At 42.0% G+C, this 15281-nt stretch overlaps 1 protein-coding gene across 3 annotated transcripts in view; it reads left to right on the top strand.

Annotated features, from left to right (window-relative positions):
- Window positions 1-15281, top strand: part of ELMO1 (engulfment and cell motility 1) — an 805215-nt gene that overhangs the window by 18145 nt on the left and 771789 nt on the right. The gene's annotated exons all lie outside the window — the stretch shown is intronic.

Raw genomic sequence — 15281 nt, 5'->3', positions numbered from 1 at the left:
AGGTATGGCAGCTTGGGTGTCAGTAAAAAAAAACATTTCTATCAAGATCGTAACTCTGCCCTGCTACTTGCTTCCCTGCTTGCTTAGCATCTCCTTTAGGGGTGTGTGTGTGTGTGATGGTGAATGGCAGGGCGGTGCATTTGTGGAGCACTCCACCCCCCCCCCCCCCCCATATGCTCTTTCTGTTTTATTTCTCTCCCCCCTTCTCACCAATTTTATTATTTATTTGATGTAATTGCGATATCATGTAAATGTTAAAGCGATGTACGAGTTAAAATTATAATATCAGAAAATCACTTTTAAAAAGTTAACACCAGATAAAAAGAAAACAAGAAACCATAAAATCAAAACAATATCGTCACATATAATTGTTTTATACAAGGCGGCCGAATAAAAAAATATGCATATGATAAATAGCAAGATAAACCAATAAAACAAAACACTAAAACCTTGGGGGTCATAACAAAAAATTTGGACAACGTGAAACCAGCCCAGTCTATTCAGATACTAAAATTAAACCGAGAGAAGCCTGCTAAGTAGGGTAGGGTAGGCCTTCTGGAAAAGGAAGGATTTTAAAGCCTTCCTAAATTTAAGATAATCCTTCCAACCCCCCCTCAGTTTCTCACTCACCGTCCCTTCCCGTCATGGTCACCTCTCTCACCCTTCCCTTCCCCACTGTTCTCCTCCCACACACCCTTCCCTTCCGCTACCCCTCACCTCACTGGATACTGGCTGCCCTCTTCCTGCTGGTGGGGGGTGGGGGCAGTAAGCAGCATGCCATCGGCAATCCTCCTCCTGCTGGCGGGGGGTTAGGGACCCCTCCAGCACCGCGGCCTTCACTGCGCAGCTGGCAGCTCTCCTCTTGGTGAAGGGGGGGTGGGCAACCCTGCCAGCACTGTGACCTTCACCATGCTGGGGTGTGGGACTTATACTGGCGGTGGGGTTTGCTTATTTAAAAGATTTTTTTTCTATACCGCTACTCAGTACAACATAGCAAGATGTATTTGTATAACAAATAAAAAAAAAAATACAAAAACATATCTTGAATTGTGCAGAAGAAAAGCATCTGCTACAGAATAATTCAATATGCTTTACTCTATGAGGCAGCACTTTCCACTGCAAACTCTTTAGCCCCTTTAAAAAAAAATGTAGAATTATTCTGTGTGCTGAGGTGTTCTGGTAATGTATCCCAAAGGACTGGACCCGCTATTGAAACAAGCTCTTTCCCTCCCTTCACCGATGTGTGCCTGCTGAACTGTTGGGGCTTCTAACAGGCCCTTATTTTGAGATCTCAGTTTTGTGGATGGAGTCACATATGGAGTCTAGAACCTACCCATGGATTATCTGTAGTGTTTATCAGTTTATGAATTATTATGTTTCATATTTAATCCTAGCCAGCAAGTACTCTGCCAGTATTCAAGCCTTTGCTGCCATTGTGCGTGAATCAAGCAAAATAAAGGTTACTCTTGCTCTGCAGGCTGGTCAGGCAAAGTTGCCCTGCAGGCTGGACGTGGCCCACAGGCTGTAGTTTGGGGGTCCCACACTGAACATAAGGATATATCCCTGACTGATTTCTGGAACGCTTCTGGTTTTGGCCTGGGCCCCCATAAACTCCGTCAGTAATCTCAGTTTTGCTGTTTGTCTCCACAGCATCCTGTGGCTATAAATTGCATAGATTAGTAAATAACTTGTGTGCTGGGGGAAGGGGGCAGGTTGTCAATGGCGAGTACCAGCTTGAAAATGAGCCCCTGAGCTGAAAGTTTGTTTTGCTTCAGTGTTTTGATGCAGATCTCAACTGTATACTGCTTTTGTCTTCTGGGTTGGGAAAACAATTTTCTGAGAAGTAGATTTGATGTTTAATCAGTGCTAGTTTTTCATGGGTTCTGAGCGAGTCTTTTTATGTATTTACTTATTTATTTTTAGAAGGCTGCTGCAGGGAGATAGGAGAAGATTGCAGGGACAGACCCAATAAGTTTCTCTAGCAGACCTTTTTACGCACTCTTGACTCTGAGCTAGCTGTGAGCATGCAGTCGGTGTGTGACGAAGAGGGGGGGGGGGGGTGTCTGCTGTTGGTGCATTAACTTGGAGAGAGAGGGCTCATCTTCCTCTTCCCACTTCCAGTGCTGCAATGCTAAACCTTAATTATCCCGCCTTACACCTCTGAAAATGGGGGAGGGGTCACAGCGAGGACTGCGAGGAGTTTAGGTAAGGAGAGAGGCTCCTGCAGGATTTTTCCTACTCATGAGATGATTCTTTAGGCTTGTTTTGGCTGCTAAGTCATACACTTGATCAAATATTGCTAAGTAGTTTGAAGTTATGGAAACACAACTGTGGAGAGAATGTAAAAAGAAAATGTATTAATCATAAGACAAATTTGGAAGATCTTAAATAGAATAATATCTCAGCAACTGTTGTTATTTCATCTTTGATTAGAGAGAAATTGGTGCTCCCAAGATCAAACAAAATTATTGCCAATAAAATAGTAACCAGAGACATTTGTGTGGTGGTTTTGTCAGAATGAGTTTCCTGGCTGTAGGAGAGAAATAGGTTTTCCTTAAGGCAAACATTTTGGGGTGGGACATATTTCCCATGTGCTTGAAATTGCCAGAGCTCATAGAGTTATACAGTCTAAAAAGAAATCTGTTTTGGATGCAGTTGTTAAAAAGGGACGAGATGAAAGAGATTCAGCAAGCTTTGGAATTACCATGAGCTGGTGGAACTTTATTGATTTTCTTTTCATGCTGAATCTGAGAGAACATTAGTTACAAATTTGGTTAAAACATTTGATGTATAAAAATGGCCAGGTTCCTATTTTTCAGGATGTTGCCAGAGTAGCTCAGGTCAGGTGTGGAAGGCTGACCACTTTGTTTGAGGATTTTAGGACACTGAATGGAGATGTTGCTGTTTTTCTCCCTGCAAAATGTACAAGTATGTTTTTTTTTTTTTGTGTTTTTTTTTTTTGAGAGGGCATAAAATACATATTTTTGGATTATGATGCAAACTCTTTGTTGGACAGGGAATACGCTAAATTTATGTTAAAATGATTTCTCTTTCAATTCAAGTGCAGTTTTCTCTGAAGATTAGTTACTGTTACTACCTCGTCACACTTCATAAAGATTATAAATTGGGTCAGTTAATAGCAAATGTTGATCTCGGTTCTGATTGCATTAGTCTAATCTTTATTTTTGGAAAATCTAAGAAATTCTCATGAATTGATGTGAGAATGGACTGATGATATTATTTGCTCAGGACGAAATAGTTTTTTCTCTTGTCAGATTTGTTTTGCTTCATCTTGTTTATTCAGCTGTCCCGACACCCCCAAAAATTGGCGAGCTGTTTTAAGCTATGGGGGGGGGGGGGGGTGGGGCCCCCACACTGTAGGATTTCAATTTGGTGCATGTAATGTAGCATGAAATGATGGATTCCACAACTATACTTGAAATACATTTTAACAGTTTCCTTGATTTAAAAAGTCTGAATATGCCAGGAAGTTGCAGGGTTACCTTGCAGCTACCACTTGGTAAAAGGATGAGGAAGTGAGAAGATGACGGAGACAAACTTTAGAGTTCCAAGGGGTCAGTGTCTTAAGTCTTTTTTTAAAAAAAAAATATTTTTTTGTTGGTCCTGAAGTATTTGGTTATGTTAATTTCAAATGTTTCACCTTCCTGTGTGATTCTGAAATTCTCTTAAGTACCCCTGATTGTAAGGTCATTAAGAGAATGAGCTTCCCTTGAAATGTTTGCCAACCGAAGTGTCACTAAACCCCCCCCCCCCCCCCCCCCCCAAAACAAACCACACATTATAGTTTAGAACAAACCTGGCTAGCATAAAAGTTAGCACTTTTATACATGAATATATGCTGTTTTCAAAACTGCAACTCGCACATGTAAATCGGGGTCTTCGAGTAACTTTGCGTGTGAAAGAGAGAGGTGGGCTAGGAGCACATAAGCCGCTATTTTAAAACCTGTCAAAGTGACGCGCCCATGTCTTTTACCTGCGTATATTTCCTTCTCAATAACTGGTGTAAATGATCATAAACATCGTTAAAGTGAACATATGATTGGGTAGAGGGTCTGGGTGCAGTTGGGGGGGATTTCAGGCTGAAGAGCCAGGAGGGTCTTCACGAGCTGCAGATGGACTGGTTGGGATGGTAGAGTAAATGGTTAAAGTGGTCATTTCATTGCCATGCTCAAGTTATAAAATACTCTGATTTACGCCTGTAAAAGCCGACTTGTGGGGTAAAAGTGTCAAATTAAGGCGATAAAAATCTACAAGTGTATCCTTATTAAACTGGAAGTACAAATACATGGGTATATGAGTTGCGCACACTTACCAGGCTAATTTCTAACTTATTCGGCTAAGTAGCTCCTTTTCTGCTACTTAGACAAATTTCAACTTATCCGAATAAGTAGCGGCACTTATCCAGCTATAATCTGGCTAAGCAGCAGCAGGCCTACATAGCCAGATAAGTCTGATGAAAAGTACTACTTGTCTATCTAATTAGCACTTTTCGGACCTATCTAGCTATATGCTGCTTCTTAGCCGGAAAAATCGGCATTTATCCTGATAAGCCTGAACTTGTACGGCTTGTGGTTTTTATATTTGCAAGCATTTGTGCGCTAATATGTGCTTGGATTTTAAAACCTTTCAGAGCTACAGTAGCAACTTTGCGTGTGCCCATATACACATGTAAATGAGTGAACACAAGCAGTTTTGAAAGTTGGACTCTGAATTTACTGTATTTATTGTTTGCTTGTTGTTGGTACCCCTCGTATATATTTTTGTGTGTCCATAACCACTATGGAGTTTACTGGGTCTGCAGGCTTGATGATTATCTGGTTATTTCATGGCTTTTTTTTTTAGAATTGCAGTTCTCCAGTGGGGAAAGGATGTATAGGATTTTCTTTTTGTTGAAGAGAGATGTTTCAGAGGAAGAAGATCATTCTCTTAATGACCTCACAAAGTTAAAGGGAATTTCGAACTACGCAAGAATGCAAAGCATTTTAAATTAATATGATTACTTTAAAACCAACACAAAAAGACTTAATAGGGGAGAATGCCTCTGTTTATTATCAGACTTAGATCCTTTGGAGATTTTACTGTTTTTGTGGCCTCTGTCAAGCTCCCCATCACTTTACTGAATTCTAATTGTAACGTAAAGTGGCACATACAGTATAGACAACTTCATGCCTAGCTGACTGTACTAATTAAACTCAGTGTAACTGCGCTGTTTCTTCACTGACCTGATGAAGGAAGCATAGGTTTCCAAAGCTATTTACATGAATGCTGTAGTTAATAATATCAAATTACACCCCTCTACCTCTTGGAGTAAAGATTTTTATGCTAGATGACTTTGTTCACTGCAAATTGGGGTCTTCAAGTAGTGCAACATTAAATCCCCTCTTAGAACTGGGAATCGTCCACATCTAGGATCGTTAAGCGAGCACAAATCAGAGACCAAATTATGGTAGGTGCAGTATCCACCCTCAGTACTGTAGGAAATGGGGTGGAGGAAGGGTGGGAAGGAAAGGAAGAATGAGAACTTAGGGGATGATAGGAAAGAATGGGTCTCTGAGACTGAGTGGAGGAGAGTGAGGGGGCTTCAGGATGGATGGGTTCCAGAGATTGGGTGGATGGGGAGAATGTCAATTTGAGTGGAAGGGAGAGCAGGGATTCGGTGATTGGGAGACGGGGGAACATAAGAATTGCCATACTGGGTCAGACCAAGGGTCCATCAAGCCCAGCATCCTGTTTCCAACAATGGCCAATCCAGGCCATAAGAACCTGGCAAGTACCCAAAAACTAAATCTATTCCATGTTACCGATGCTAGTAATAGCAGTGGCTATTTTCTAAGTGAACTTAATTAATAGCAGGTAATGGACTTCTCCTCCAAGAAGTTATCCAGTCCTTTTTTAAACACAGCTACACTAACTGCACTAACCACGTCCTCTGGGTATTCCGGGAAGGATGGGGAGAATAAGGATTTGGGAATGGTGGGGAGAATAAAGACTCTGCGACTGGATGGAAGGGGGTGGAAGGGGGGAGTGGGGACTTGAGGATGGGTGGGTAGAATGGGGACTCATAGAGTGAGTGGGGATGAGAAGAGGGACTCATAGTTGGGGGGGCTATGAATGAGGGAATTTTAGATCTGTGGGTATTAGTAGGGGTGTGAGATGAAATACAGAAACATGACAATGTGGATGTGAGATGTGGGTTAAGAAGCGGAAGGCTGAAAGGTGTAGCGGGTCAAGAGATGGCATGTCGGGCCTGGTGAGCTGTGGAGGGGTGAGGTACAATGGAAAGTAATGGAGAGTGGGGAATGTAGAGTGGGTGAGAAATAGAGGAAAGAGTTGGGTCTGTGAAGGGCATGAGAGAGGATAGAAATGGGATTGGGAAGGAGGTGAAAGAGTAGTAGTGGAAGCCTGGGTAGGGGTAAGGGAGACAAGGCAGGGATGAGCAACAAAAATAATTGGGGTTGATGAGAGAAAAGTAGATGAGGTAGGAAGTGAGTGTGAAAATGGGTGGACTAAGGAGCTGGTGAAAGAGAGAGGGAAATATGCTAGGAGAGAGAATTGGGGATTAATAGGAGGCCTAGACAGGGATGAGAGAGAATAGATGGGTTTGGAAGAGGGTGAGAGTAAGAGATGGAAAGCAGGTCGGTAGATGAGATTGAAAAGAGGGAGGAAGGATGAGTGAAATCTGGATAAGTGGATAGAAAGGCAGAGAAGAGAAATGGAGAAGAGATGAAAGGGAAAGATCAATGTCAGATGTAGCGGAGAAAGTGAAGAAGACAGGAGAAAGAGAAAACATGGAAAATGGGCAGGAGATCCTGGAAAAGGACTTAGAAGATGAGAAAAATGGATTAGAATAATAAAATGTGATTAGAATAATAAAATGTCTTAATGTAGAAAAAAGCTTTATATTTTCAGTTTAGTAATTGGAAAATTCTAGCTTCTGGGATGTGCATCTCTGATACCTTTATTTGCTTAGTATAGGAGGAAATATGTTTTTTCTCCAATGTTGCACTGCATGCAAAATGTTTTTTTAGGGGATTTCCATTTCAGGTTTTGTCGGCACATTTCTAATGTGTGGTCACATATTCTATACTAGCAACTGTACCCATTCTACGCCCGGGCTGCGAGCCTTTTTATTGGCACATCTGCTCTTGTTCTTGTTTTGAGCAGAATTTCCCTAGAAATTCACTTTGTGTCCCTTCCACATACACACCCCCTCATACAGGCTTCCTCTCTCTCTGGCGCACACACACACATCCCCTCATATAGGCTCCCTCTCCACACTCAAGCATCCCACGCACTCCCCCCTCTTACCAACCAAGCTGTTTCTCGCACTCCCCCACACCCCCTCTTTTCTCTCACACACATATTCTCTCTCACCGGCATCCCCCTCCCCTCATATAGGCTCTCTCTCTCTCTCTCTGAAACCCACACTCAAGCATCCCCCACCCACCCTCTCTTACCTCCCATGCTCTCTCACTCTCCCCAATCCCCTCTTACCAATCATGCTCTCTGTCACCCCCCTCCCTCACACATTCTCTCTCACCGGCATCCCTCCCCCCATGCTCTCTCTCACACTCTCCTGCTCTCTCTCACCCTCCCCGACACACATTCTCTCTCACCGGCATGCCGCAGGACCTGCGCCATTCGCGGCGAAGATGAAGGCCTGGTGCGCCGTTCGCGGTGAAGATGAAGGCCCGGCGCGCCGTTCGCGGCACACAGGGGGCCTTCCATTTTCGCCTTGAGCAGAAAATAGCAGCGGAGACCCCGGCATGCCGCGAACGGAGCGCGTCCTGCAGCACACGCTCCGTTTTGCTGAGAAGATGAAGGCCCAGGCGCGCCGATTGCGGCATGCCAGGGTCTCCTCTGCTATATTCTGCCTGTCCTGCGATGGCCTCTGTCCTTCGTACCTCTGGCGTGTTTGAGCATCCAAGGGAGCCTTCAGGGAGCCGCCTGTGCCATCTATCGGCGGGCTGAGAACATGTGCGAGCACTGACGGACACACTACCAAGCCCAATATATTATGGATTTGGTGAGAGATTGTCTATGTGAAAGTGGTGAGGTTATTTACTAGTGTGCAGAGTCTGTGTAGGACTTCATAGCAATCTGGCTTGTTTTGTTTTTTCATTAGACTGTATGAGTATTTTGAAATATTTGAAGTACTGACTTTTCATAGGTAGGGTTATTGTTGTTTGAGTCAAGCATTTAGTGTGTGAGGTTATGGCAGGTTTTCTCTAAAGGTTCTGAGTGTCTTTTGACAGGGTTTTATTTTACTTCACAATATGTTTGACAGTGGAGGGAGTTTGTGTCACTGTTACTGAAGTGACAGCAGAATTTTGAATATTTATCCAACATCCATGGGAGTTAAAGGATGTGGTGAATCAATATGCCATTTATCTGAGAACCCTTTGCTTCCTTCTCCATCTCCCCTCCTTCCAGGTGGAAGTGTGCAGGGGCCAGGAGAGGAGAGGATGAGACTATATTGGACAGAGCAGATCAAAGAAGAGCTACTCTGTTCTCTAATCCAGCCACTTCCTTTTTGTCATTTCTCCTCCTCTCCTGTCCCTTGCAGGGAATAGCAAGGAAGAGGATAAGGCTAAAATAAAATGGACAGAACACAGAGAAAATCAGAGGAAAACTACTCTGCTTCCCAGTCCCCCTCTCCTCCAAAGGTGTTTCCTGGAGAAGAGGCTGCTAGTGGAGCATTCTGGATGGTAAAGTGCCAGATAACGAAGCTTTTATTATAGTATTAACACATTTTAATGGTGGTTTTACTGGGTTGAACCCGGTCAAGAGTTTTTCTTGCATAGAAGGGCCCCTTTATCTAGAAATGACACTAATGTCCATGCCCAGCACTTCTGGACAGTGTTCAAATATGACTTCAGTGGCACTTTGTGCTTTACAGGTGGGAAATATGTCAAATAATTAAATAATTTTCCAAATTAGATGCAAGGTATTGGGGGGTGGGGGAAGGTCCTATCTCTGCAGGCCCTGACTGGAACTCAGCAAGTAGTGAGTGTGGAGAGAGCCGTGGGATACTCACCAGGTCTGTGCTAATGGGGCAGTTTAAACCTTTACGGTCCATGCAGGACAACTCCCTGATGAGAGCCACATGTGAATGTAGGACAGGGTTGAAGTTTAATATTTAAAAGTGTGATGTTGAATTATGCGTGTTTACAGGATTGTTTTCTGGGGGAACTGATTGTGATTTTTGAGTTGTTTCATTAAAATCTCAAGCGTGGGGTGGAGGGGAGGGGCAGGAGGCCAGGGTCGCCTCCCTGAGTCCCTAGGTCATTAAGTATCTCTAGTAACATCTTTGCCCAGTTCTATCAGCCTTGAAGTTTCTGGTAGGTCTGAAAAGGGAGGCAGGTTCATCCTCATCAGATGCATGCCCATACCTCCCAAGCCTTTTCCCTCCAGTTCCTACTTTCCTCTGGCTGGCAATATTCCTCCATGGTTTCCACGTTACAGTACCCAGATCCTTTTTGCTTGACTAAGCTCAGATTTCATGACAAGAGTTGCACCTTTTAGTTTCTCTTTGAAGTGTGTTGTCATGCCATTCCGTATAACTGGAAGGCAGAAACGAAAGCCCCATTTATAATATATTCATCCCTCTTGGTGCCTTCATTGTCTCAGAAAACTCTTTTCTCTTTGGCAGGGTATAAAGAGACAAATTGTAAACAGTCTGACTAACATACATTTAACATACTTGGAGGTATCTCCTCCTCTGTATAGTATGGAATGCATGTAATCTGTACATATTTCCTGCATTCCTAATCCTCTATATCATGTAGTTGTCTCAGTTCCAGGCAACGCGTTTCCAGCTCGCTCTCTCAGCTTGGATGAAAAATCATGATTAGCCTGACCCTCGGTTTATTTTTCCAGGTCACCCACTCTTTCATCAAGCTCCTTGATTTTTTGTTTTTAAGATGCAAATAAAACCTGAAATAACATCCTTATCTCTCTCTTCAGCTCCTCCATCCGCAAGTTGAGATCATGATTTTTAAAATTCTCGTTCCATTCTTGCCGTTTACACTGCACCAAGCTCACCTGTTGGCTTATCTATTTGATTTATATTCCGCCTTTCAGGCACTTCAAAGGAGATTGCATTCAGGCACTGTAGGTGTTTCCCTGTCGCCAGAGAGCTCACAATCTAAGGGCCTATAGGAAAAAAGCTTAGCAAATGAGGCCCTAGGTTTGTACCTAAAGCAGTGAAGGGTGAAGTGAGTTGCCCAAGGTCACCAGGAGCATCAGCAGGAATTGAATCCTGTTGTCCCTGGTTAGCAGCCCACGGCTCTGTTGCTGCCGCTACTCCCTGTATGAAGGGATACAGCTGCCTAAAATTACTATGTGGATATTGGGAGCATGTGTTTGGTATCAGAGATACTTCTTATATATATTACTAGAGGATGTTCACTGTAATTTTAGTATTTCAGTGTTCTGTTTTCATTTTATTTAAAACATTTGTTAATCACCTTCCTGGCCAAAGCTGGGCGCTCGAAGCGATGTATAGCGTTAAACATAAAATTGCCTATGCTATGTATAAAATTCAGCACAGATAAGATATCAACCATAAAAATATAAATATAAAACAAGTTTATGCAAAAACACACACGCATTCATTGTTTGTGTTGGATTGTGGGCTTGATTCTTGGTGGTTTCACTGTGAAAGCCTGGGTCGTATTGCAAATGATACTGTGGACTGCATATTCTGATTATTCAATGTAATCTGCCCTGAGTCGGTTTTGAGCCTTTGGAAATGTGTAATATAAGACTTTATATTCAATTCAGTTTTGAGCCAGTCTAGGATTTTTGCTTTCAGATTTATGCAGCGACCCCTTTTCAGATCTCCACTAGAATTGTCCCCTGGTGTAGGGTTTGTAGGGAGTGTAAGAGCTGGAGCATATCACTTTGCTACAGCACCCTCTATGAGGTTGCTGCATCGGTGGGCTTCTGCTTGCTTAAAAGCAGGTGGTGGTTTAGACCAGCATGGCATTTTGTCTTGGGACTGTAAGGAGAAGAATCTATTTTTGCTTTGCTCCCCTCTTCTAGTTTGGCTGGGCGTCCCTCCTGCCTGTATGGAACAGGAAGTAAGAGAATACGTTTCTGGTCCAGTCCTAGTTAGTAAGGGTGCCTGGGTGATTTTGCATTTATTTATGGAATTTTGGATGTTAGAACATAAGAAGAACATAAGAACATGCCATACTGGGTCAGACCAAGGGTCTATCAAGCCCAGCAACCTATTTCCAACAGTGGCCAATCCAGGCCATAAGAACCTGGCAAGTACCCAAAAACTAAGTCTATTCCATGTTACCATTGCTAGTAATAGCAGTGGCTATTTTCTAACTCAACTTAATAGCAGGTAATGGACTTCTCCTCCAATAACTTATCCAATCCTTTTTTAAACACAGCTATACTAACTGCACTAACCACATCTTCTGGCAACAAATTCCAGAGTTTAATTGTGCGTTGAGTAAAAAAGAATTTTCTCCGATTAGTTTTAAATGTGCCCCATGCTAACTTCATGGAGTGCCCCCATGTCTTTCTATTATCCGAAAGAGTAAATAACCGATTCACATCTACCCGTTCTAGACCTCTCATGATTTTAAACACTTCTATCATATCCCCCCTCAGCCGTCTCTTCTCCAAGCTGAAAAGTCCTAACCTCTTTAGTCTTTCCTCATAGGGGAGTTATTCCATTCCCCTTATCATTTTGGTAGCCCTTCTCTGTACCTTCTCCATCGCAATTATATCTTTTTTGAGATGCAGAGACTAGAATTGTACACAGTATTCAAGGTGCGGTCTCACCATGGAGCGATACAGAGGTATTATGACATTTTCCGTTTTATTCACCATTCCCTTTCTAATAATTCCCAACATTCTGTTTTCTTTTTTGACTGCCGCAGCACACTGAACCGACGATTTCAATGTGTTATCCATTATGACGCCTAGATCTTTCTTGGGTTGTAGCACCTAATATGGAATCTAACATTGTGTAACTATAGCATGGGTTATTTTTCCCTATATGTATCACCTTGCACTTATCCACATTAAATTTCATCTGCCATTTTGATGCCCAATTTTCTAGTCTCACAAGGTCTTCTTGCAATTTATCACAATCTGCTTGTGATTTAACTACTCTGAATAATTTTGTATCATCTCCAAATTTGATTATCTCACTCGTCGTATTTCTTTCCAGATCATTTATAAATATATTGAAAAGTAAGGGTCCCAATACAGATCCCTGAGGCACTCCACTGTCCACTCCCTTCCACTGAGAAAATTGTCCATTTAGTCCTACTCTCTGTTTCCTGTCTTTTAGCCAGTTTGCAATCCACGAAAGGACATCGCCACCTATCCCATGACTTTTTACTTTTCCTAGAAGCCTCTCATGAGGAACTTTGTCAAATGCCTTCTGAAAATCCAAGTATACTATATCTACCGGTTCACCTTTATCGACATGTTTATTAACTCCTTCAAAAAAGTGAAGCAGATTTGTGAGGCAAGACTTGCCTTGGGTAAAGCCATGCTGGCTTTGTTCCATTAAACCATGTCTTTGTATATTTTCTGTGATTTTGAGGGGAGGGAAACACCCAGGATAGGATGAGAGAAACTCCAATTATTCTATCTCTCATCCAGTGGTTGGAATGTGGTATATCTATCGTTTTGTGAAGTTTCTGAACATTGTTGAGTATTTACCATTTCGGTTATGGGAGGAGTTTTCTGCCACCCTTCCTGCCCGGGAGTGGGGAAAGAGGAATTTTTTTTTGCTGTGCTGATCTTTGGAACTTTTAGCCACAAATATCCAGTTAACACCTGAGAAGAGAATTACTGAAAGGGAGTTAATCAGGGACTCCCCTCAGGAGTCTCCACCCTTGGTAGAAAGGATTGGAGGAACTGGAGTTTTTGGAAAATATCTGTGACCTCAGCTATGTATTCGGTTTTGGAAAGGAAGAATCGATTTTAGCTAGGGGGACCCCATTCCATCCCTGGGAAACTCTTTCTAAAACCTGGAAGAGTAGACAGCCTAGAGCCTGAGACCCTGAAGGAGACACATACGTATCAAAAATCCGAACACATTAAAATGGAGTTGAACGGTAAGGAAATGCATATGGTGCTAACTTACCACCATTGAAGATGTCTCCCAGTAAATTATTTTGTTTGAATATCCAGCCTGAGTTTCTAGTCTGATTCTTTGGCACATATATCCATCAAACCTGCCTATTCAGATCACACCCACAGTAAAGATTTCCACCCTGTGCCATGGGCCCTGGAGGTCTCCCCCCCCCCCTCCCCCCCCCCCAGCCTTATAGTGCATCCTAGAAGAAGGGCTACGTTTAAAGAAATTTTCATATCACTTCCAGGACTGCATAGGTAACTTTTCCTAATCAACATATCTCATGTGGAGAAAACGCATGGGTGATGACTTTCTATTTTTACCTGGTAGATCCAGAATGCTGGGTCTAGTCATCCCGTACACTCGCTAAAACTTTTAGAGGGTAATTTTTAAAAGTAGTTCCACAGGTAAAAAGTGGTTTACCTGTGGAAATGAGCTTTTCTGAAGTTGCCAACCTGATATGTGGGTAGAGGTATGTGCATAAGCTTATATGCACACGTTTTTACCTGTGTTCTGTGGGTGGTGGTTTTCATTTACGCACATACTCTGACTTTGAAAATCGTGTACATAAATTTTCACAGCAGAACTACCTGCACCTAATAGGTATAATCGCATATTGGTAGTTTTTGCAGGGGTAATTTTCAATCTTATGCGCGTAAGATTGCTTTGAAATCTTACATGCAAATGTAGGCAGGCTGTTAAAAACTACTCCCTTAGAAAGTCATTTTCAAAGGGACTTCTATGGGTAATAAAAGCCCTTTAGAAAATTGTGCGACTGATACATGAGTAAGATTAAGTGCATGCACACTGTATATATGCAGTTTTATGCACATGGTGGGGGGAGGTGTTCCAGGGGTTGGAGTCTGGGCAAGGTTGGGACTTATGGCAGACTTTTTGATTTTTAAAAGTATGCACGCACATTCTCTCATCAAAATGATATGCACCAAATAGGTGTAATTGTGTGTACACAGTTTTGCAAGGATAATTTTCATGCGGGCTTGTGTAGGTAAGTCTGTTGTGACAATTGGTGTCAAGTTTTATGTGCAGTGATAGAAAATTACCTACTTAATTTATGTACTTATAAGTATTATCTTGAAACTAGAAAAGGAGGATCATTTCAACAGCTTGTCTTGTAAAACAGACATGACATAAACCTTTATGAATTTGTTGTAACAAGGTAGTAGAAATTTTAGTACAGTATACAGGTATGTACACTTTTATTGGAAAAAGATATTGCACTATAGTATTTCATTGTGGTGTAACTAGCATACACCACAATGAAATAACTTTATAACTGGCGGTCAGTTATAAATATCAGAAGTACATGTCAAATAGGTTTATATGTACATCAACAGACATGCTCTCAAGTAGTTTTAGAGTTTGGGAAAATGTATTTTATTTCACAGATATATACCACCTTTCTTGGACTGCAGAGCAACTCTTGGAATTTTTTTTTTTTTTTTAACAATTACAATACAGTAAATCATTACATCAACTATAATAATAGTATGTAATAATATAAGAATATAGTTTGCAGCAATTAAATGCAATAAGTCATTGCACACTATTATATTTGATACAATCATATAAGAATGCAGTTTGCAATTATTAAATACAATAAATCATCACATCAGATATAATGTGCAATAATATGAGAATACAGTTTGCAATAATTAAATATAATAAACCATTACATCAAATACAATAGTGTGAAATAATATAAGAATAGAGTTTGAAATAAATAGTGCAATAAATAATTGTGTTGCCTCCTGAAAGAAATCATCTTCTACTTGCTAATAGCAATTGAATATGTAAAAGCAAAACAAAATTCTTCAGCTAGTAGGCTAAGGACATGTTACCAGAAAGTCTCACGCGCGCGCACACAATCTTGCATGCGTTCTCTCAAATGCACGCATGCTCTTTTTACATGCATGCTCTGTTACACACACACACACACACACACACACACACACACACTCTCTCTCGTTCTCTTTCACTCTCCTCCCCTACCCTCTCGAAGCACGGGTTGAGGTGGCAGCAGCCTCCTCATCCGGCCCCAAGAAAGAAGAAGAAGTCCCAACAACCATGGGAGGGGCTGATGCTGCTCTGTCTCCTATTGCTGATCGCTGGCTGCTGCTCCCTTCTTCTT

The sequence above is a fragment of the Rhinatrema bivittatum genome, chromosome 2 (assembly GCF_901001135.1).
Source record: "Rhinatrema bivittatum chromosome 2, aRhiBiv1.1, whole genome shotgun sequence".
Classification (NCBI taxonomy): domain Eukaryota; kingdom Metazoa; phylum Chordata; class Amphibia; order Gymnophiona; family Rhinatrematidae; genus Rhinatrema; species Rhinatrema bivittatum.
Note: the sequence above shows the minus strand (reverse complement) of the source record. Positions and strands in the feature narration are given on the sequence as shown.